We start from the raw sequence: 22,607 nt of genomic DNA on the forward strand, positions 1-22,607 counted from the left end.
AGGAAATGAAATAAGCTTCAGTGGCAGAGAGATTCCAAAACGAGCCGAGAGATCACTCTGGTGGGCACTCTTACGCACACTTTAGACAACCCTTTTTAGGTTCTAAAGAATTGGGGTAGCTGGTGGTGGATACCTGAAACTATCAAACTACAACCCAGAACCCATGAATCTCGAAGACAGTTGTATAAAAATGTAGCTTATGAGGGGTGACAATGGGATTGGGAAAGCCATAAGGACCAAACTCCACTTTGTCTAGTTTATGGATGGATGTGTAGAAAATTAGGGGAAGGAAACAAACAGACAAAGGTACCCAGTGTTCTTTTTTACTTCAATTGCTCTTTTTCACTCTAATTATTATTCTTGTTATTTTTGTGTGTGTGCTAATGAAGGTGTCAGGGATTGATTTAGGTGATGAATGTAGAACTATGTAATGGTACTGTAAACAATCGAAAGTACAATTTGTTTTGTATGACTGCGTGGTATGTGAATATATCTCAATAAAATGATGATTAAAAAAAAAAAAGCCTTCCTGACCAAAAGGGGGAAGAGAATTGAAACAAAATAAAGTTTCAGTGGCCGAGAGATCTCCAATGGAGTTGAGAGGTCACTCTGGAGGTTACTCTCATTCATCATAGAGATCTCCCCTTTTAGTTTTTAGTGTATTGGAATAGCTAGAAGGAAATACCTGAAACTGTTGAACTGTAATCCAGTAGCCTTGATTCTTGAAGATGATTATATAACTATGTAGCTTTTATGGTGTAACTGTGAGATAGTGAAAACCTTGTGGATCACTCTTCCTTTATGCAGACCAGTGTATGGAAAGATGAGTAAGAAAATAAAGACAAAAAATACATAAATAATAGTGGGAGACAAGGGGTATGGGTTGTTTTGGGTATTCTTTTTTATTTTTGGAGTAATGAAAATGTTTAAAAATTGATAGTGGTGATCAATGCACAACTATATGATGATACTGTGAACCACTGATTGTGCACTTTGGATGATTGTATGCTATGTGAATATATATCAATAAAATGGCATAAAAAAAAGAGAAGACCCATATAAACAAAATAATGAATGAGAAAGGTGACATTACTGCAGAAAAAATTATAAGAAGATACCATGAACAACTGTATGGCAACAAAATGGATAATGTAGAGGAAATGGACAATTTCCTGGAAACATATGAACAACCTAGACTGACCAGAGAAGAAACAGAAGACCTCAACCAACCAATCACAAGCAAAGAGATCCAATCAGTCATCAAAAAGCTTCCCACAAATAAATGCCCAGGGCCAGGTGGCTTCACAGGGGAATTCTACAAAACTTTCCAAAAAGAATTGACACCAATCTTACTTAAACTCTTTCAAAATATTGAAGAAAATGGAACACTATCTTACTCATTTTATGAAGCTAACATCAATCTGATACCAAAAGCAGGCAAAGATGCTACAAAAAAGGAAAACTACTGGCCAATCTCCCTAATGAATATAGATGCAAATCGAATCCAAAACCACATTAAAAAAATCAGACACCATGACCAAGTGGGGTTCATTCCAGGCATGCAAGGATGGTTCAACATAAGAAAATCAAGCAATGTGTTACAACACATTAACAAATCAAAAGGGAAAAATCAAATGATCATCTCAATAGATGCTGAAAAAGCATTCGACAAAATCCAACATCCCTTTTTGATAAAAACACTTCAAAAGGTAGGAATTGAAGGAAACTTCCTCAGTATGATAAAGAGCATACATGAAAAACACACAGCCAGCATACTACTCAATGGTGAGAGACTGAAAGCTCTCCCTCTAAGATCAAGTAAAAGACAAGGATGCCCGCTATCACCACTGTTATTCAACATTGTGCTGGAAGTGCTAGCCAGGGAAATCTGGCAAGACAAAGAAATAAAAGGTGTCCAAATTGGAAAGGAAAAAGTAAAACTGTCATTGTTTGCAGATGATATGATCTTATATCCGGAAAACCTTGAGAAATCAATGACACAGCTACTAGAGCTAATAAACAAATTTAGCAAAGTAGTGGGATACAAGATTAATGCACATAAGTCAGTAATGTTTCTATATGCTAGAAATGAACAAACTGAAGAGACACTCAAGAAAAAGATACCATTTTCAATAACAACTAAAAAAATCAAGTGCCTAGGAATAAACTTAACCAAAGTTGTAAAAGACCTATACAAAGAAAACTACATAACTCTCCTAAAAGAAATAGAAGGGGACCTTAAAAGATGGAAAAATATTCCATGTTCATGGATAGGAAGGCTAAATGTCAATAAGATGTCAATTCTACCCAAACTCATCTACAGATTCAATGCAATCCCAATTAAAATTCCAACAACCTACTTTGCAGACTTGGAAAAGCTAGTTATCAAATTTATTTGGAAAGGGAAGATGCCTCGAATTGCTAAAGACACTCTAAAAAAGAAAATCAAAGTGGGAGGACTTACACTCCCTGACTTTGAAGCTTATTATAAAGCCACAGTTGTCAAAACCGCATGGTACTGGCACAAAGATAGACACATAGATCAATGGAATTGAATTGAGAATTCAGAGATAGACCCCCAGAGCTATGACAGACTGATCTTTGATAAGGCCCCCAAAGTCACTGAACTGAGTCATAACGGTCTTTTCAACAAATGGGGCTGGGAGAGTTGGATATCCATATCCAAAAGAATGAAAGAGGACCCCTACCTCACCCCCTACACAAAAATTAACTCAAAATGGATCAAAGATCTCAATATAAAAGAAAGTACCATAAAACTCCTAGAAGATAATGTAGGAAAACATCTTCAAGACCTTGTATTAGGTGGCCACTTCCTAGATTTTACACCCAAAGCACAAGCAACAAAAGAAAAAATAGATAAATGGGAACTCCTCAAGCTTAGAAGTTTCTGTAGCTCAAAGGAATTTGTCAAAAAGGTAAAGAGGCAGCCAACTCAATGGGAAAAATTTTTGGAAACCATGTACCTGACAAAAGACTGATATCTTGCATATATAAAGAAATTCTACAACTCAATGATGATAGTACAGACAGCCCAATTATAGAATGGGCAAAAGATATGAAAAGACAGTTCTCTGAAGAGGAAATACAAATGGCCAAGAAACACATGAAAAAATGTTCAGCTTCACTAGCTATTAGAGAGATGCAAATTAAGACCACAATGAGATACCATCGCACACCAATTAGAATGGCTGCCATTAAACAAACAGAAAACTACAAATGCTGGAGGGGATGTGGAGAAATTGGAACTCTTATTCATTGTTGGTGGGACTGTATAATGGTTCAGCCACTCTGGAAGTCAGTCTGGCAGTTCCTTAGAAAACTAGATATAGAGATACCCTTCAATCCAGTGATTGCACTTCTCGGTATATACCCGGAAGATCGGAAAGCAGTAACACGAACAGATATCTGCATGCCAATGTTCATAGCAGCATTATTCACAATTGCCAAGAGATGGAAACAACCCAAATGTCCTTCAACAGATGAGTGGATGAAGAAAATGTGGTATATACACAAGATGGAATACTTACTACATGGCAGTAAGAAGGAACGATGTCATGAAACATATGACAACATGAATGAACCTTGAATACATAATGCTGAGCAAAATAAGCCAGGCACAAAAACAGAAATATTATATGCTAACACTAATGTGAAGTTTGAAAAATGTAAAACAAATGGTTTATAATGTAGAATGTAGGGAAACTAGCTATAGAGAGCAATTAAGGAAGAGGGAACAATAATCCAAGAACAGACTAGCTATCGTGGGTAAATTTAACGTTCTGGGAATGCCCAGGAATGACTATGGTCTGCTAATTTCTGATGAGTATAGTAGGAACAAGTTCACAGAAATGTTGCTATATTAGGTTACTTTCTTGGGGTAGAGTAGGAACGTGTTGGAAGTAAAGTAGTTATCTTAGGTTAGTTGTCTTTTTCTTACTCCCTTGTTATGGTCTCTTTGAAATCTTCTTTTATTGTATGTTTTTTTTTTAATTTTTTTTTACTTGTTTATTTTTCATACATTTGATTTAGGAAAAAAAGTTTAAAAAAATAAAAAATAAACAAGGAAAAAAATATGCAGAGCCCCCTTGAGGAGCTGGTGGAGAATGCAGGGGTATTAGCCTGACCTACCTGGATGGTTGCTAACATGCCCACAGATATAGGAGACTGGTGGTTTGATGGATTGAGCCCTCTACCACAGGATTTGCCCTTGGGAAGACTGTTGCTGCAAAGGAGAGGCTAGGCCTGCCTATAATTGTGCCTAAGAGCCTCCTCCTGATTATCTCTTTGTTGTTCAGATGTGGCCCTCTCTTTCTAGCTAAGCCAACTTGAAAGGTGAAATCACTGCCCTCTCCCAAGGTAGTGAATCTCCCTGGCAACATGGAATATGACTCCCAGGGGGGAATGCAGACCCAGCATCATGGGATGGAGAACATCTTCTTGACCAAAAGGGGGATGTGAAAGGAAATGAAATAAGCTTCAGTGACAGAGAGATTCCAAAAGGAGCCGAGAGATCACTCTGTTGGGCACTCTTATGCACAATATAGACAACCCTTTTTAGGTTCTAATGAATTGGGGTAGCTGGTGGTAGATACCTGAAACTATCAAACTACAACCAGAACCCATGAATCTTGAAGACAATTGTATAAAAATGTGGCTTATGAGGGGGGACAGTGGGATTGGGGGTCCATGGGGATCACACTCCCCTTTGTCTAGTTTGTGGATGGATGAGTGGAAAGGTGGGGGAAGGAAACAAACAAACAGACAAGGGTGCCCAGTGTTCTTTTTTACTTTAGTTGCTCTTTTTCTCTTTAATTATTATTATGGTTATTTTTGTGTGTGTGGTAATGAGGGTGTTGGGGATAGATTTTGGTGATGAATGTACAACTATGTAATGGTACTGTGAACAATCGAATATACAATTTGTTTTGTATGACTGTGTGGTATGTGAATATATCTCAATAAAATGAATATTAAAAAAAAGATCAATTGTCCATAGATGCAAGAGTCTATTTCTGAACATTCAATTCAATTCCATTGGTCAGTATCTCTGTCCTTATGCCAGTACCATGTTGTTTTGAGCACTGTAGCTTTGTAATATGCTTCAAAGTCAGGTAGTGTGAGGGTCTATTTCTGAATACTCAATTTGATTCCATTGGTTGGTATATCCATCTTTATGCCAGTATCGTGCTGTTTTGACCACTGTATCTTTGTAGTATACTTTAAAGTCAGGTAGTGTGAGACCTCCCTCTTCGTTCCTCTTTCTCAAGATATTTTTGGCTATTGGGGCCACCTTACCCTTCCAAATAAATTTGGTTATTGTTTTTTCTATTTCTGCAAAGTAAGTTGTTGGGATTTTAATTGGTATTGCATTGAATCTATAAATCAGTTTAGGTAGAGTTGACATCTTAATTACATTTAGTCTTCCAATCCATGAACACAGTATGTTCTATTTTCTTAGGTCCTGTTCAATTTCTTTCAGTAGCTTCTTGAAGTTTTCTTTGTATAGGTCTTTTGTGGTCTTCACTAAGTTTATTCCTAAATACTTGATTCTTTTGGTTGCTATTGTAAATGGAATTTTTTTTAATTTTTTCCTCTTGTTGCACATTACTTGTGTATAAGAACACTACAGATTTTTGCATGTTGATCTTGTAGCCTGCCACTTTGCTGTATTCATTGATTCACTATAATTACATTGCTGTAGATTTTTCTGGATTTTCTACATATAGAATCACGTCATCTGCAAACAATGAAAGGTCTTCCTCTCCAATTTGAATTCCCTTTATTTCTTTTTCTTGCCTAATTGCTCTAGCTAGAAATTTCAGCAGAATGTTGAATAACAGTGGTGACAGTGGGCATCATTGTCTTGTTCCTGATCTTAGAAGGAAAGCTTTCAGTCTCTCCCCATTGAGTATGTTAGCTGTGGTTTTTCATAAATTGCCTTTATCACTGAGAAAATTCCCTTCTATTCCTATCCTTTGAAATGTTTTCATCAAGAAAGGATGTTGAATTTTGTCAAATCTCTTTTCTGCACCCACTGAGATGATTATGTGGTTCTTCTGCTTTGATTTATTCATGTGGTGTATTACATTAATTGATTTTCTTGTGTTGAACCAGCCTTGTATATCTGGAATAAACCCCACTTGGCTGTGGTGTATAATTCTTTTAATGTGCTGGTGGATTTGATTTGTGAGTATTTTGTTGAGAATTTTGTACCTATATTCATTAAAGAGATTGGTCTATAATTTTCTTTTTTGTAGTTTCTTTGTCTGATATTGGTATTAGGGTGATGTTGGCTTCATAGAATGAGTTGGGTAGCTTTCCCTCCTCTTCAATGTTTTTAAAGAGTTTGAGCAGGATTGGTATTCTTTCTTGAATGCTTGGTAGAATTCACATGTGAAGCCATATGATCCTAGGCTTTTCCTTTTTGAGAGCTTTTTATGACTGACTCAATCTCTTTACTTGTTGAGGTCTTTCTTCTCAGATCAATGCTGGTTGTTTATGCTTTTCTAGGAAGTTGTCCATTTCATGTAAATTGGCCAGTTTATTTGCATATAGTTGCTCATTAGTATCTTCTCATCATCTCCTTTATTTCTTCAGGGTCATTAGTTATGTTTCCTTTCCCATTTCTGATTTCATTTATTTGCATCTGCTCTCTTTTTCTTGTTAGCCTAGCTAGGGGTCCATCAATTTTTTTTGATTTTCTTGAAGAACCACCTTCTGGTTTTGTTGAGTCTCTATTGTTTTCCTGTTCTCAGTTTCATTTATTTCTGCTCTAATCTTTGTCATTTCTTTCCTTCTGTTTGCTTTGGGGTTAGTTTGCTGTCCTTTCTCTAGTTCCTCCAGGAGTATACTTAATTCCTCAATTTTTGCTCTCTATTCTCTTTTAATATAGGTGTTTAGGGCAATAAAATTTTCCTCTCAGCACCATCTTTGCTGCATCCCATAAGTTTTGTTATGTTTTGTATTCAATATAATGTGCCTTGTGGTATTTACAAAATTTTTTAATCATTTTTTTTTCTTTACCCACTGGTTTTCTAAGAGTCTGTTGTTTAGTCTCCATATATTTGTGAATTTTACAATCTTCTGCCTGTTATTTCCAACTTCATTCCATTGTGATCCAATAAAGTCTTTTTTATAACATCAATATTTTTTAATTTGTTAAGAATTGCTTTGTGACCCATGTGGTCTATCCTAGAGAATGTTCCATGATCAGTTGAGAAAAATGTATATCCTACTGTTTCTGGGGCTTAGTGTTCTAGAAAAGTCTGTCAAGTCTAGTTCAATTATCATATAATTCAACATCTCTATTTCCTTATTGATCCTCTGTCTAGATGTTCTATCCATTGATGAGAATGGTATATTGAAATCTCCAACTATTATTGTGGAGTTAGCTACTTCTCCTTTCAGTGTTCTCGGTGTTGCCTCATGAATTTTGGGGCACTCTAGCTTGGTGCATAAATATTTATGGTTGTTATGTTTTCTTGATGAATTGACCCTTTTATTAATATATGGTCTCCTTCTTTGTCTCATTTAATTGTTTTACTTTTGAAGTCTACTTTGCCTGATATTAATATAGCTACCCCTGCTTTTTTCTGTTTGCTGTTTGCATGAAATAACTTTTCCCAACTTTTCACTTTCAGCTGATTTTTGTCCTTGTATCTAAAGTGAGGTTTTTTTGTAGACAGCGTGTAGATGGGTCCTGTTTTTTAATCCATTCTGCCAGTCTGTGTCTTTCTATTGGAGATTTTAATCCATTAACATTTACTGTTATTACTGTAAGGGCAGTATTTTCTTCTACCATTTTGTCTTTTGGATTTTGTATGTCATGTCTTATTTTTCCTCTCTCTCTTTTTACCCTTCCTGATAATCTTCATTTCTACACTCTTCTCCAAACCTCTTTTTGCCTGTAGCACTCCCTTTAGTATTTCTTGTAGTGCCAGTCTCTTATTCAGGAACTCTCTCAGTGTCTGTTTGTCTAAAAATATTTTAATCTCTCCCTCATTTTTGAAGGACTGTCTTGTCAGATATAGAATTCTTGTTTGGCAGTTCTTCTCTTTCAGTATCTCAAATATATCACACCACTGTCTTCTTGCCTCCATGGTTTCTGTGGAGAAATCTGTACATAGTCTTATCAAGCTTCCCTTGTATGTGATGGATTGCTTTTCTCTTGCTGCTTTCAGAATTCTCTTTGTCTTTGACTTTGGATAATCTGATCAATAAGTGTCTTGGTGTAGGTCTATTGGGGGTCTATTCTGTTTGGGGTATGCTGTACTTCTTGAATCTCTAAGTTTCTGTCTTTCATAAGAGTTGGGAAATTTTTGTGATTATTTTTTCTATTACTCTTTTTGCCCCTTTCCCCCTCTCTTCTCCCTCTTGGACATGCATAACATGTATATTTTGTGCTTCATGTTGTCACTCAGCTCCCTAAGACCCTGCTCACATTTTTCCATTCTTTTCACTATCTGTTCTTTTGTGTGAATGAATTAAAATGTCTGGCCTTCCAATTCACTGTTCCTTTCTTCTGCCTGTTCAAACTACTGTTGTATCCCTCCATTGTCTTTTTCATCTCCTCCATTATGCGCTTCATTCCCATAAGTTCTGCCATTTATTTTTTCAAGTTTATGAATTCTTCTTCATGGTCATTCAGTGTCTTCTTTATATCCTTCATCTCTTTTACCATATCTCCCTTCAGTTCATTGACTTGATTTTTGAATTCATTTAGGAGATTTATTTGAACATCTTTAGTTCTTCCTTCAGTTCATTGAATTAATTTAGCATTAGTTGTCTCAACTCCTGTATCTCAGTTGAACTATTAGTTTGTTCCTTTGTCTGGTCCATATTTTTGGGTTTCCTAGTATGGCTCACTATCTTAAGCTGTCTAGGCATCTGACTTTCTTGATTAGTCTATTCTGGACCCATTTTCTGTCTTTTACCTAGGGTTTCTTGTTGGTTGGCTTTGTTCTCTGACCTCTGGTGTTTAGTTCAGCTTATTCTAGGCCTCTAACTTAGGTTCTATTTAGTTGATCACAGTTTTTCACCTCTTATTTTTCTGTTTCTTTCCCTGCCTCTGTGTAAACTTTTTGTGTGAGGGTCTCCACAGATATGGTCAAACTCAGTCAGGTTTTTCCAGTCCTTAGAGGCCCAAGTCTTAGGATGTGCATATGAAGTTTCCTTGAGAATGATACCCTCCTGTGATGCCTCTAGACTTGGTGTTTTTCCTATGCTGTCTAGCATGTGGCATTTGCCAGCCTGCAGCTCCCCCACCAATGTAAGGAGCTGTGTGTCTTTAGTTCTCCTGGTGACCCTGACCTTGTTGGGGGGCATGGCTGACTGAAGCTGGTTTCCGAATTCCAGCACCTGGGGTCTGAGTTCCCCAGAGGAGGGCTGCCACTGGGGCTGGGCCCATGTCCCCCTTTTCTTAGGAAGTTATGGTCTTTAGCCAATTTTCTCCACCATTAGACTTATTGGTTTGTCTCTCAGAGCTATCTTATCTCTGCTCTTGCCTGGGCCCAAATTGCAAGTCTTTGAGGCTTTCTGTAATGGGCTTCTTAGAATAATTGTGTAAAAAGAAAAGAGAAAGATAAAAAAAGAAAAAAAAAAAGAAAAAGAAGGGCCCAGTATGGACTATTTACAGTCCTTGCAGTAGTGATGGGCTGTTGAAATGCTAAAAGACAAGGATTTGGGGGCAATTAAGGAAAAATCAAGAAAGCAGAGAAGCCAGCTTTTCAGAGAAGGGATTTGGATTTGCATATGTGCCTGATTCTCTTTAAGCCCATCCCTTCTCCATATTATATTCACCCAGCTCCAAAAGTCTCTGTTTTTATGTTTTTGTTTTGTTTTGTTTTGTTTTGTTTGCTCTTTTTGCTAGCCCCATCTCCCCTCTACTGGCCTGACTGCTCCCAGATTCTCTGGTGTCTTGTCTCAGTTTATCTATGGCTGGAGTTTTTGTTCAGCAGTCTGAGTTTGTTAGTGCTGTAACTGCAGTTCTCCCTCCTGGTTCCCAACACCAATGGCCCCTCCTCCCTTGGGATTGTGCCTGGCAGCAAGTGTCATGGGCCCCCTGGCCATGAGAACTTACAGATCTCATAGATTTCAGCTGTTCCATGCATTTGTGAGTGTTGTATGGATATTCAAACTCAAATTCCTCTGCAATGTCTGGTCCATGCAGTTCCTGGCATTCTACCAGCTGCCCCAGAAGAGTAATTAAAACCCACACCTCACCACTCTGCCATCTTGCCCTGTCTCCTCTCATTAGTTTTTAATATGCAAACAAGTAGGTTCTGTCATTGTGGAAAGGGAGGGTTGGAGAGTTGTTCTGTAAAACGACGTCTGTACTTCAGGAATATTCTTTATTAGCTGGAATTGCATCTGTTACTCTCCTAGGACACAACACACTCCCTTGTCTTTCCTTACATGTGCACACAGGTGATGTGACTGATGTGTGGTGGCAGCAGTTCATCCTCATGGCATCTATCAACACCCCTAAGTTGTTTAGATCTTATTGGGAAGGAAGGGTTTTCTTGCCCTGATATTGGTCTATATTGAGTTTCAGCTTCTGTTAATGGTGGTGCTTTTGTCTGTCAAACTAATGAACTTCTTATGTTCTGCAGGTTAATATGGCTGCAAGCGGGCCCCCTCCCTTCCAGGGATCAATCCTCATGCACTACCCCAAGCACGGCCCTGCATTGCCACTAATGGGCTATGGGCCACCTTTTCCACCCTGGTGACCACTCAGGCCTCATCCTCTGCCTCCACTTCTTCCATTTGGTAAGACAATCTGAAAAGTTTGAGTTGAGTTTTGAAGCATTTACTTTACCATTTGTGCCAATTTGAATGTATTTTGTCCCCCAAACACCATTATCTTTGATGTAATCTTGTGTGGGCAGACATTATCAGTGTTGATTAGATTTCTTTGAGTGTTTCTTTGGAGATGTGCCCCACCCAGCTGTGGGTAATGACTCTGATTAGCTATTTCCATGGCTATTTCCATGATTAGCTATTTCCTCACCCATTCAGGGTGGGCCTTGATCAGTGGAGCTATATAAATGAGCTGACAGGCAGAGGGAACTCAGTGCAGCTGTGAGTGATGTTTTGAAGAGGAGCTACAGCCAAGAGGGACACTTTGAAGAAAGCACAGGAGCTGCAGATAAGAGAAAGTTTGAAGATGACCATTGAAAGCACTATTGTTCTGGAGAAGCTGAGAGAGGACAAATCCCCAGGTGCAACTAAGAGTGACATTTTTGAGGAACTGCAGCCTAGAGAGGAACATCCTTGGATAAATCCATTTTGAAACAAGAACTTGGAGCAGATGCCAGCCACATGCCTTCCCAGCTAACAGAGGTTTTCCAGACACCATTGGCCATCCTCCAGTGAAGGTACCCGATTGCTGATGTGTTACCTTGGACACTTTATGCTTTAAGACTATAACTGTGTAAACAAATAAACCCCTTTTATAAAAGCCAATCCATCTCTGGTATTTTGCATTCTGGCAGCATTAGCAAACTAGAACACTATTCCTTCTAGTAAAAGTCACTTTTGTTTCAGCAGTGCTTTCAAATACAGGGGTTATCCTGGCAGAGGATATTGTAAATCTCCTTCCATTTTACAATATTTGATAGGCTTTATCATATCCTTACACTGGGATGGAAAGCAGGTGTACCTTATAGGCTGTGAAAGAGGCTGTTTTTAGAAAGCCAGAAATAACAGCTCTGCAGATGTATACAGAGCACTGAACTTGTGCCCAATCTGTAAAGGATAAGACAAATCCCTAATTTCAAGAGCTTAAGATGTTCTCAAGGAGAGAGTTGAATACATCAATGGTACAATGTTGGAAATAACCCATAATGGAAACACCAGTGAAGGGCCCAGGCATACAAAAGAAAGGAGATATGAATGACTGAACCCTCAGAAATAATTTTGAGTGTGCTGAAGAGAAGAAAAATCTAAGTAGATGAAAAATGAATGTTTCTTGAAACAAAGGCTATGGAGCTTAAGGCCATTCCACTTGTGTCTGCAGTTAGAGCAGGGAGTTGGAAGTCTAGCTTAGGTCCATGCAGAGCTGCTGTTTGGATGTTCAAAGTGCCCAACAGTGGACAAGGGAAACATCTTCCTCAAAATTTCTTTGTTGCCATAATGCCTTTAGTTCACAACCTGAAGTAAAGATGTCTTTTCTCTTGAAACTGAATGTTCTGGATCTGTGTGAAAGAATACTGTGGAGAATTGGGTAATTTCACTTTATGTTTATAGGTTATTTTGTCTAACTGATTTTATTATGCCCCAGTGAGACTAAAAGTGAAGACAGGATCCTGTCTACCTGCATATGTACTCTAGGGGAACAACTTCTTTGGTCTCAGAATGTCAGTCTTCTAGAAGAAAAGTCAGGTCTTTCAGGCATCAGCTGGAGCCCCATCACCACATCCCAGCATCCTCTCTTTTGCTTCCTCCGACACTTGGCTTCATGTCCACAAATATATCATGCAATATCCCAGTAATTAGCCTACTTTTTACCTTCTACTTTTTACTCATGAAACAAGTTTATCTTTCATGCTACTCTGAGCCTCAGTCTTATTATCTATGGAATTGTAATGCTAGTGGTATGAGTCCATAATGAGGATCAAGAGATACATGCAAAGAGAGAAACTTTCAATATATCTAGTACATATTGCATATTCATCTTACTCATAGTTTAGATGCAGATATTTCCATAGAGAAAATCTTCCAAAATTTACCTATACAATACATTAATTTGAACTAATATTATATCCAGCTTGGTCTCAGATATTTGCAATTCCCACTTCAAAACACAAGGCAAATTCTCCTATATAATAAAATTCAGCTCCAGATGAAGAAAATGGTAAGGATCAGATTGTGTACAAAATTTAATTCAGAGATCTATTCCTGAGAAGTACAGGCAAGTTTGTTTCATTATATAGACACACAGTTTCAGGCACACACTAAAATATTCATCATGGGCCACAGAAATACAACAGAACACAAAATGTATATAGGGAAAATTAAGATCAGATTGATTTAACCCTATAAATTGCCTTACAGGACCAACATAATGATATTTGAAGAGGACTGTCAGTGGCAATCAACAGGCTGCAGTGATTGTTATCTTAGAAAATGTGTCAGATACACATCAATATCTGAATATTTCCCCTGTCCAATCATGTTTCTTTTCCCTTTTATCTTTTACAGGAGTTACCCCTAATAAACCTCTTGTTATCTAACCACTGTCTCAGCATCTCCTTCCTGTAGGACCCCCTGACAAAACCCCCCCCCATCCTTCAAGCAGTATACAGAGTGCATTTGATTGTGTATATAAATCAGGCAGAAACTACGGTGATGGAGGTCAAAAACAAGGTTACATGTTGGTGTAATATTGACTGGTAGGGGCAAGAGGAATCCTGAATTCATCTGGAAACATCCTATATCTAGATCATTTATGGTGGCTGAACTAATCCAATTCAAACAATGTTCAATGATTTCCTGGTGATTGACAGCCAAAGGAGTGCTGGGTTATTATGATGAACATGTATCTGTTTCCATGTAATGGCTGATTTCTGCTGATGGGGTTGGATGTGGGGCCAAGAGAGAACAATGAATATGCCCCATAATGGTCCAGGATTTTGCTGGTGCCATTTTCTCAATACTCCACCTGCATCCTGTAGCACCAAGTTCAGGAGGGCTCTCAGGGAAATTTAGCTGAGGACAGAATATTCTCCTCAAGTCCCACAGCTCCCATAAACCCCCCTCCAATTTCCTTAATGTGGGACGAGTTGGGCAAAAATCAATGATTACGGCTCCCTCCCATGAGGAAGGAGCTGGTTGGAAATATCTAGCTACCCTTCATATACCTCAATGCATTGTATTCTGCCACAGCACATCCTGGTCCCCACAACACTTTCCTTCCTGCCAGAAGAGGCATCTCAGATTGCAAAAACATTAGGATGAAGGGCAGAACACCAAGGAATCTTAGACTGGTTCCTTGCTGGTCATTCCAAGGGGTTCTGTGGACATCAGCATGACCTTAACTTCAACTCTGGCAGGGACAGTATCTGTAAACCCAATCCTCATCAGATGATTCTCAGGGCCTCCTATGGAAAGCAGAGTTTTCAGCAGGGGAGATTAATTCACCCACTCTAACAGGATCTGCAGTGGAGGAAAGTGCAGAATGAGGGTGTCTAAGAGAAGGCCACAGCACTCCCATGGGAGAGAGTCATTAGAACTCAATTAAATATTTTCTTTTAACTGAAAATAATTAAGATTATTAAATAATAATCTAATCTACCAAGTAATTACTTTGCTTAAGACCTCTGGACATGCTCAGCCTTTGTCTGGTATATTTTTTCCTGGCTCTTTATGTGTATCCTTAACTTTTTGATTAAACTTCAATTGCTTTTAGTATGTTCACCATAGCAATAATTTGTTTTCTGTGTTTTACCTTCTATGTCATTCTGCAGTCTCTCATTCTTCTCCCTCAGATCAGTTCCTGAAATAAACCACCTACTAAGAACTTACATAATCCTATAGAAAACTGTGGGGTAAAATAAGGCTCTAAGATTATTTTCTTATCTATAAAACAAGGATATATATTTCTTCCTTTGAAGTTTGCCTCTTAGCGAAGAGGCCCCACCTGATTGAGTGACTTGGACTGAGGAAGTGAGGGGATTTTGACTGATGTGTCTGGAAATTTGGGTTAATTCTGGAATTTCATGACATTCCTCCTCCTTAAATTTTGCCTATTTTGTGCTGTCCTGCTGTTATGAGTGTACTTCAGAGGAAGGCAACCTGGTATCTAGATAACTGACAATGCAACCTCCGGAAGCTGGGGATTTACCATTTTTTTGCAGTGAGAACATCAGTGTTTCTGGAGAATAGATCAGTTGTTACTCATTTCCTCTCAACAGGAAATGGAACTTCTTGGCCCAATCAAGTGATGCCCATCAATCTGCTTTTCAATTGTAATCTTTACCAGTTCAGGTCCCTGTGATTCTTACTTTGGGCAAGGGACTGAATTATAATCATGACCAACTCACCACATTTGTGTTTTGGTAAGCCTCCAAAAGGCCAGTTGTTAATAGGAAGTAAAGAAATGTTTTTCTCAACAAGCACCTGTGCTCTCTGGGAGATAGTTTTTGCATTAACCCAGTAAGTGCCTCCAATATTCCCAGGAATGTGGTGAACAGAGGCAATAGTGACCAGTAAGAGAGATGAAAATCAGGGCCTAGTAGGCAAGGCCAATTCAAGTTTCATCCATCCACTATCACAGGTGCTGTGATGGAGGAAAGTGCAAAGTGAGAGGTTTCTAAGAGAGCTCACAGCCCTTCCATAGGGGTGGGTCAGGAAATTAAATAAATTAAGACCCATTTAAAGATTTTTATTCTAACTGAAATTAATTAAACTTGATAGACCATAATCTAATATACCAACTTCTTCTATTAAGGTCACTGGACCTGCTCAACCATGGACTCGTGTAGTTTTTCCTTGCTCTTCTTTAGGAACATTCTTCATCCCCTATGACTCATCCAACATGTCTTATCCTTATGGTTAACTTTCTTGATAAATACCCTACAAGAACCCCTGGCTGCCCTCTCACAACACCCAGCTAATTTCCTACATTGTAAAATTGGTAATTACCTCATATGAAATTTTAATTGTTTCTTTAATTTTTTTATTAGAAAAGTTTTAGGTTTACAGAAAAATACTGCATAAAATACAAAGTTCCATATTCCACCCAATTATGAACACCTAACATTAGTGTGGTTCATTGTTAAATTCATGAAAGAATTATACTTGTACTATTAACTGTATCCATCATTTATGTTAGGGTTGACTGTGTTGTACAGTCCTATAATGATTTTTAAAATTTTTATTCAAGCAAAATTTTTACAACCTAAAATTTCCCCCTTGCTAGCAACAAACAAGATAAGATTTAACAAGGGTCTATGAATATTGAAACTTTATATATATATATTAGATGCTGGGGTGTTGAAATGCTGGAAGGAGGTAAATGACACATTTACCTATAACATTTTTTGAAATTTTCTCTATAGCTACTTGTTGAATTGTGCTTTGAAAGTCTTCACCTTCTCAATATATCCTATATATCATAATTAGCAAATAACTGAAAGTGTGGAACTGTAACCCATAACAATTTTTCTCATTACCTATAGAACTGCTTGTTGAGCTATACATCAAAGTTAACAACTTTCTGTATGTATTTTACAATAATGAAAATAGATGAAGTTGTGGAACTGTGACCCATGACATTCTTTGAAATTTGCTCTCTAACTAAATTGTTAAATTGTACTGTGAAATTTATCACTGTTATGTATATATGTCAAAGTTCACAATTAAAAATGCGTTAAAAAAGATCCAAAAAAAGTCTCCCTTTAACCATATTCAAATATATCATTCACAATGTTCTGCTTTCATCACTAGAGCAATTATCAAAACTTCTTCATCAGCCCAAATAGAAACTCTTAACAATTTAAGCATTAACTCCCCACTCCCCATTCCCTCTCCAGCCACTGATAACTTAAATTCTAGTTTAAGACTCCATGAGTTTGCTTTCTCTAATTATTTCATATCAGTGAATAATACAATATTTTTATTTTGTGTCTGAGTTGTTTCATTCAACATAACGTCTTCATGGTTCATCCATGTTGTTGCATGTAACAGAACTTCATTCTTTTTATGGCTGAATAATATTCCATTGTATTATATACCACATTTTATTATCCATTCATCAGTTGATGAACACAAGTTGCTTCCTTCTGTTGGCAATTGGGCATAATGCTGTTATGAACATCATTGCATAAATATTTCTTAGAAACCCTACTTTCAATTCCTTAAGCTACACACATAGAAGTGGGATTACTGTGTCTTATGCTATACTATTTAGGAACCACCAAACTATCTTCATCAGTGACTGCCCCATTTTACATTTCCAGCAACAAAAAATAAGTGTTCCTATTCCCTTAAATCCTCTCCAACATTTGTAAATTTCCATTTTTTTCAATAGTAGCCATTCAAATGATATTTCATTGTGCTTTGGTTTGCATTTCCCTAATGGCTAATGATGTGGAACATCTGTTCATGTGTGTTTTTGGCTTTTTGCTCATCTCCTTTGAAGACATGTCAATTCAAGTATTTTGCCCATTTTTAGGTTTTGAAATAGGGTTCTCTTTTTGTTGTTGATTTGAAAATTTCTTTGATACTAAACTATTATAGTTTATGTGGTTTCCATATACCTTCTGCCATTGTATAGAATACATTTTTACTTTCAGATAAAATCCCTTGATAAACAAAATGTTTATTTTTTCATTTTGATTATGTCACTTCTATCCATTTTTTTTCTTTTCTTGCTTGTGCTTGAAGGGTAAATCTAAGAAAGCAATGCCTAATACAAGGTATTGAAGATGCTTCCCATTGTTTCTTCTAGCAGTTTTATAGTTCTGGCTCTTACATTTAGGAGGAATTGTGTATTGTGATCAATTGTGAGTTGATTTTTTTATGAGATGAGGTAGGGGATGACATTCATTCTTTGAATGTGGACATCTAGCTTTCCTATCACCTTTTGTTGAAGAATCTATTCTTTCCCAATTGAGGAGACTTAGGACCCTGTCAAAAATCAGGTGGCCTTAAAATAAGGTTGATTCCTGAATTCTCAATTCAATAACATTCACCTATATGACTGTCCTTGTGCCAGTACCATGCTGTTTTATTCACTGTGGCTTTGAAACCACTCAAGTGAATTCTTGCCCAATGCACACAGAAGCTAATTCAGGGATGCCAGGATTTCAAGAATAGATGGAGTTTATTAGCAAAGGCTAGCCCAGTGCAGACAGGAGGGAAGTTCTCAGATCTGTCTCCTCAAGATGGAAAGGTGAGGGATTTTATTAAGTTAGACAAATGGTGGTGGTGATAAGGATATGGGGGCTGTTGGCACATGGTGATTACTTAGTAAACATTCAAATTAAGGATTGCAAGTAGGCTATTGCCATTGGCTGTTAAAACATTCAAACTGGGGATTGAAAGTTGGCTAATACTGCTGATTAGTCCTCTATTTTGATGAGTGTGAAGTTGCTGGAACTTGTAATAGTTGGACCTTTATGGGTCTGGTGTTTCTCTTTCTTGTTCCTGCTCACTCTCATTCCTCTTACAGTGTACTTTTATGTCCAAAGATGCCTTTAAGTTCCAGCTCCTTCTTTTAGCACATGCTTCATCATTTTTAGCCAACTTTGTAGGAAAAAAGAAAACAGAAACTTGTCCTGGAGTTAGGCAAGTCCTTCATTAATCTTAAAAGAAGGAAGCAAAAGCTTTATGAAGTTAGTAAGGGAGGGGCTATTCTAGTGAGTTAGTACATGGTGGTTTCAGCTTTGTAATAAGTTTTATGATCTAGAATTATGAGTCCTCCAAAATAAATTCTCCTTTTTTAAGATGGCTTTGGCTATCCAGGATCCCTTACTGTTCCATCTAAATTTGATGATTAGCTTTTCCATTTCTGCAAAAGAAAGTTGTTAGAATTCTGATTGGGATTATGTTGAATTTGTAAATTGCTTTGGATAGAATTTACATCTTTACAAAATTTTAGTATTCCAGTCCCTGAACATGGAATGCCTTTCCAATGGTTTATGTCTTCTTTGATTTCTTTTAGTAATGATTTGTAGATTTCTGTGTACAAGTGCTTTACATCCTCAGTTAGTTTTATGCCTAGATATTTGATATTTTTAGTTGCTATTGTAAATGGAGTTTTCCTTGATTTCTTCTTCAAGCTGTTCATTCTCAAATGTAGAGAAACATTACTGAAGTTTGCCTGTTGATCTGTATACTGCCACTTTTCTGAAACCATTTATTGGTTCCAGTAGCTTTGCTGTTGACTTTTTTCCAAATTTTCTGTGTATAGGATTGCTACAATCCAGCTCAGCTGCAAGACTGAAGAACACACCAGGCATGGAGTTAGATACGAGTTTAATTAGGACTTCTGAACAGGAGATGGTTCCAGGGCAACAGCTGGCTAGTTAAGATGGAAATTAACCCTTTACCAAAAGCAGGAGGTGCCAGGGGTGCTTTATAAGGTTTAGGACAAGTACATTCCATAGGGTGTGAGAACAGAGTTTCGGCATGCTTGTGACATGGGTATGGAGATTTGTTATCAACAGTGATCAGGGGAGGGGAGTTTTAATGCATTGTTTACAATATTGTTTGTACATTCTTTCCCCCAAGGGAAGGGCTGATGACCTTTAATATCTGTCCTGGTAGGTAGGCAGATACATGCAACAACTTACTTTCACTATGGAGGGGAAGGGGCCCTGGCCCTGTGCCCACAAGGATCATGTCATCTGCAAATAGGGAAGGTTTCACCTCTTCCTTTCCAATTTGGATGCCTTTTATGTCTTTCTCCTGCCTAACTGCTCTATCTGGGTCTTCCATTACAATGTTGAATAACAGCATGATGACAGTGGGTACCCTTGTCTTCTTCCTGAAATAAGGGGAAAGCATTCAGTATTTCATGATTGATGTTAACTCTGAACTTTTCATATATGACCTTTATTATGTTAAGGAAATTTCCTTCTATTCCTAGTTTGCTAAGGAATTTTATCAAGAAAGTCTTACTGGATATTGCCAAATGCCTTTCTTCATCAATTCAGGTGATGGTGTTTTTGTTTTATTTATTCCTTTGTTCTGTTAATGTGTGGTATTATGTTAATTTATTTTCCCATGTTGTATCATTCTTTCACATCTGGGATATATCCAACTTGCTCATGGTATAGAGTTTGTTTGATGTGCTGTTGTATTTGGTTTACTAGTATTTTGTTGACAATATTTGAATCTTTATTCTTACTGGATATTGGAATGTTGTTTTTCTCTTTTCTGGCATATTTCTCTTGCCTTGGTATGAGGGTGATATTGGCCTCACAGAATGCTTTAGAGAGTATTCCCTCCTCTTCTATTTTTTGGAATTGCTGAGCAGGATTAGTGTTAATTCTTCTTGGAATATTTTGTAAAATTCATCTGTGAAGCCATCCAGTGCTGGGCTTTTCTTTGCTGGGAGGTTTGCAAATTCTGTTTCAATCTCTTTAGTAGTTATTCATTTCTTGGTATCTTATTTTTTCCTGAGTGAGAGTAGGTAGTTTGTGTATTTCTTGGGATGTGTCCATTTCATCTAGGTTTTCTTATTTGTTGGAGTACTATTGTTCATAGTATCCTATTATAGTCCATTTTATTTCTGTGGGGTTGGTAGTAACATCCCCCTTTTCTTTTCTGATTTTAATTATTTGACTTTGTATTCTCTCTCCTTTTTCCTTGTCAATCTAGCTAAAGGTTTGTCAATTTTATTAATCTTTTCAAAGAACCAACTTTGGTTATGTTGATCATCTCAAATGTTATTTTTACTCTCTATTTCATTTATCTCCATTGTAGTCTTTATTATATCCTTCATTCTGCTCACTTTGGTTATAATTTTCTCTTCCTTTTCTAGATTCCTTACTTCTGAGGTTAGCTTTCTGATATGAGATCCTCTTTTATCACGTTAGCATTTAAATCTCTAAATTTCCCTCTCAGCACTGACTTTTCTTCATCCCATGATTTGATGGAGGCTCTGTTTCCATTTGCATTCACCTCAAGATATTTTCTAATTTCCTTTGTGATTTCTTCTTTGATTCACAGGTTGTTTAAGAAGATGTTTAATTTCCACATATTTGTAAATTTTATATTTCTCCTTCTCATTGATTTCTAACTTCATTCCATTGAGGTTAGATAAAATGCATAGTATGATGTTAATATCTTTGAATTTATTGAGACTTATTTTCAACCTAACATACTATCTATCTTGGAGAATGATTTAAGTGCACTAGAGAATAATGTGCATGCAGCTGCTGTTCATTAAAGTGTTCTATATATGTCTATTAGTTCTAGCTTGCTTAGACTATCATTCAAGTCTTCTATTTAGGTATTGATACTCTGTGTAGATGTTCTATCCACTTTTGAAAGTGGATCATTGAAATCTCCTATTATTAATGCAGAACCTTCAATTTCTTCCTTCAAGTTGTCAATATTTTTTCTTATATTATGGGGCTTTGCCCTTAGGTGCAAATATATTTATAATTACTATGTTTTCTGTTGAATTCACCCTTTTACCAGTATATAATCACTTTCTTTCCACCTCATGAGTTTTTGATTTTGTTTTCTTTTTTTTAACTGATATTAGTAAGCTATCCTATTTCTCCTTTGTTACTACTTGGATGGTGTATTTTTCCATTCTTTCACTTTCAATCCACTTATATCTCTGAATTTAAGGTGAGACTCTTGTAAACAGCATATGTTTGTGCCATGGTTTTTTTAATCCATTCTGCCAATCTCTGCCTTTTGACTGGAGCATTTAATCCATATACACTTAAAGTAATTATTGCTAATGAAATACTTTCTTCTACAATTTTGCAGTTTTTTCTTTGTAAGTTTTTACCTTTTGCTGAGGCTCAATTCTTCCATTAAGGTCTATTTCCATATTTATTTGTATTTTTATATTGTGCCATTCTAAGTCCCTTCTAATTTTTTCTGAATATATTTCTCATGTATTTTGTTTGTCATTACCATGGGGTTAAAATGTACCATACTAAATCTTTAACAATCATATTTTATTTGATACCAGCTTTTCTTCACTGGCATACATATATACTGTTCCTATACACTTTTGTCATCCCACCATTTTTTTACTTGTTACAAATTATATCATTGTGCATTGTACGCCCCAAATCATCAATTTATTACTGCTCTTTATGCATTTACATGTAAGAAGTAAGAAATGGAGTAATACTGAAAAAAAAAAACCAATAAATATTGCTGGCTTTATAATTACTCACATAGTTACCATAACTGGAGGTCTCTATTTCTTTATGCTGCTTGGATCAACTTTCTAGTGTCCTTTCTTTTCATTCTGAATAACTCTCTTTGGCATTACTTGTAAGGAAGGTCTAGTATTAAGTTTCCCCAACTTTTTTTTTTATCTCAGAGGTCTTAATCTATCACTTATTTTTGTTAGTAAGGTTTTCCAAGCATAATATTATTGGTTTGCAATTGTTTTCCTTCCACACTTTAAATATTCTGCACAACTGCCTTCCTGCCTCTTTTGGTTTCTGATGAGAAATTGTCACTCTTATTATTATCTCTTTGTCAATAATTTGCTCCTTTTCTATTGCCACATTCAGAAGTGTTTCATTGTCTTTTGCATTGGACAGTCTGATTACAATGTATCCAGTCATGATTCTCTTCTAGTTTATCCTGGTTTGGATTCATTGTGCATCCTAAATGTGCAGTCATGTCTTCCAATAAACACAGGAAGTTTTCTGCCATTACTTATTTAAACATTCCTTCTCCTCAATATCTTCTCCTTCTAGGGCTCCCTCACTGCTTATATTGGGATGGTTAATGTCAACCAAGTCTCTTAGTCTTGTTCATTCTCAAATATTTTTTATTATTTTTCCTTTCTGCTCCTCAGCCTGAATCATTTCAGTTGTCTTCAAGAACACTAATTTTTTCTTTCATTTCCAATCTGCTGCTAAAACTGTCTAGGGAATTTT

Source organism: Choloepus didactylus, chromosome 21 (assembly GCF_015220235.1).
Source record: "Choloepus didactylus isolate mChoDid1 chromosome 21, mChoDid1.pri, whole genome shotgun sequence".
NCBI classification, from domain to species: domain Eukaryota; kingdom Metazoa; phylum Chordata; class Mammalia; order Pilosa; family Megalonychidae; genus Choloepus; species Choloepus didactylus.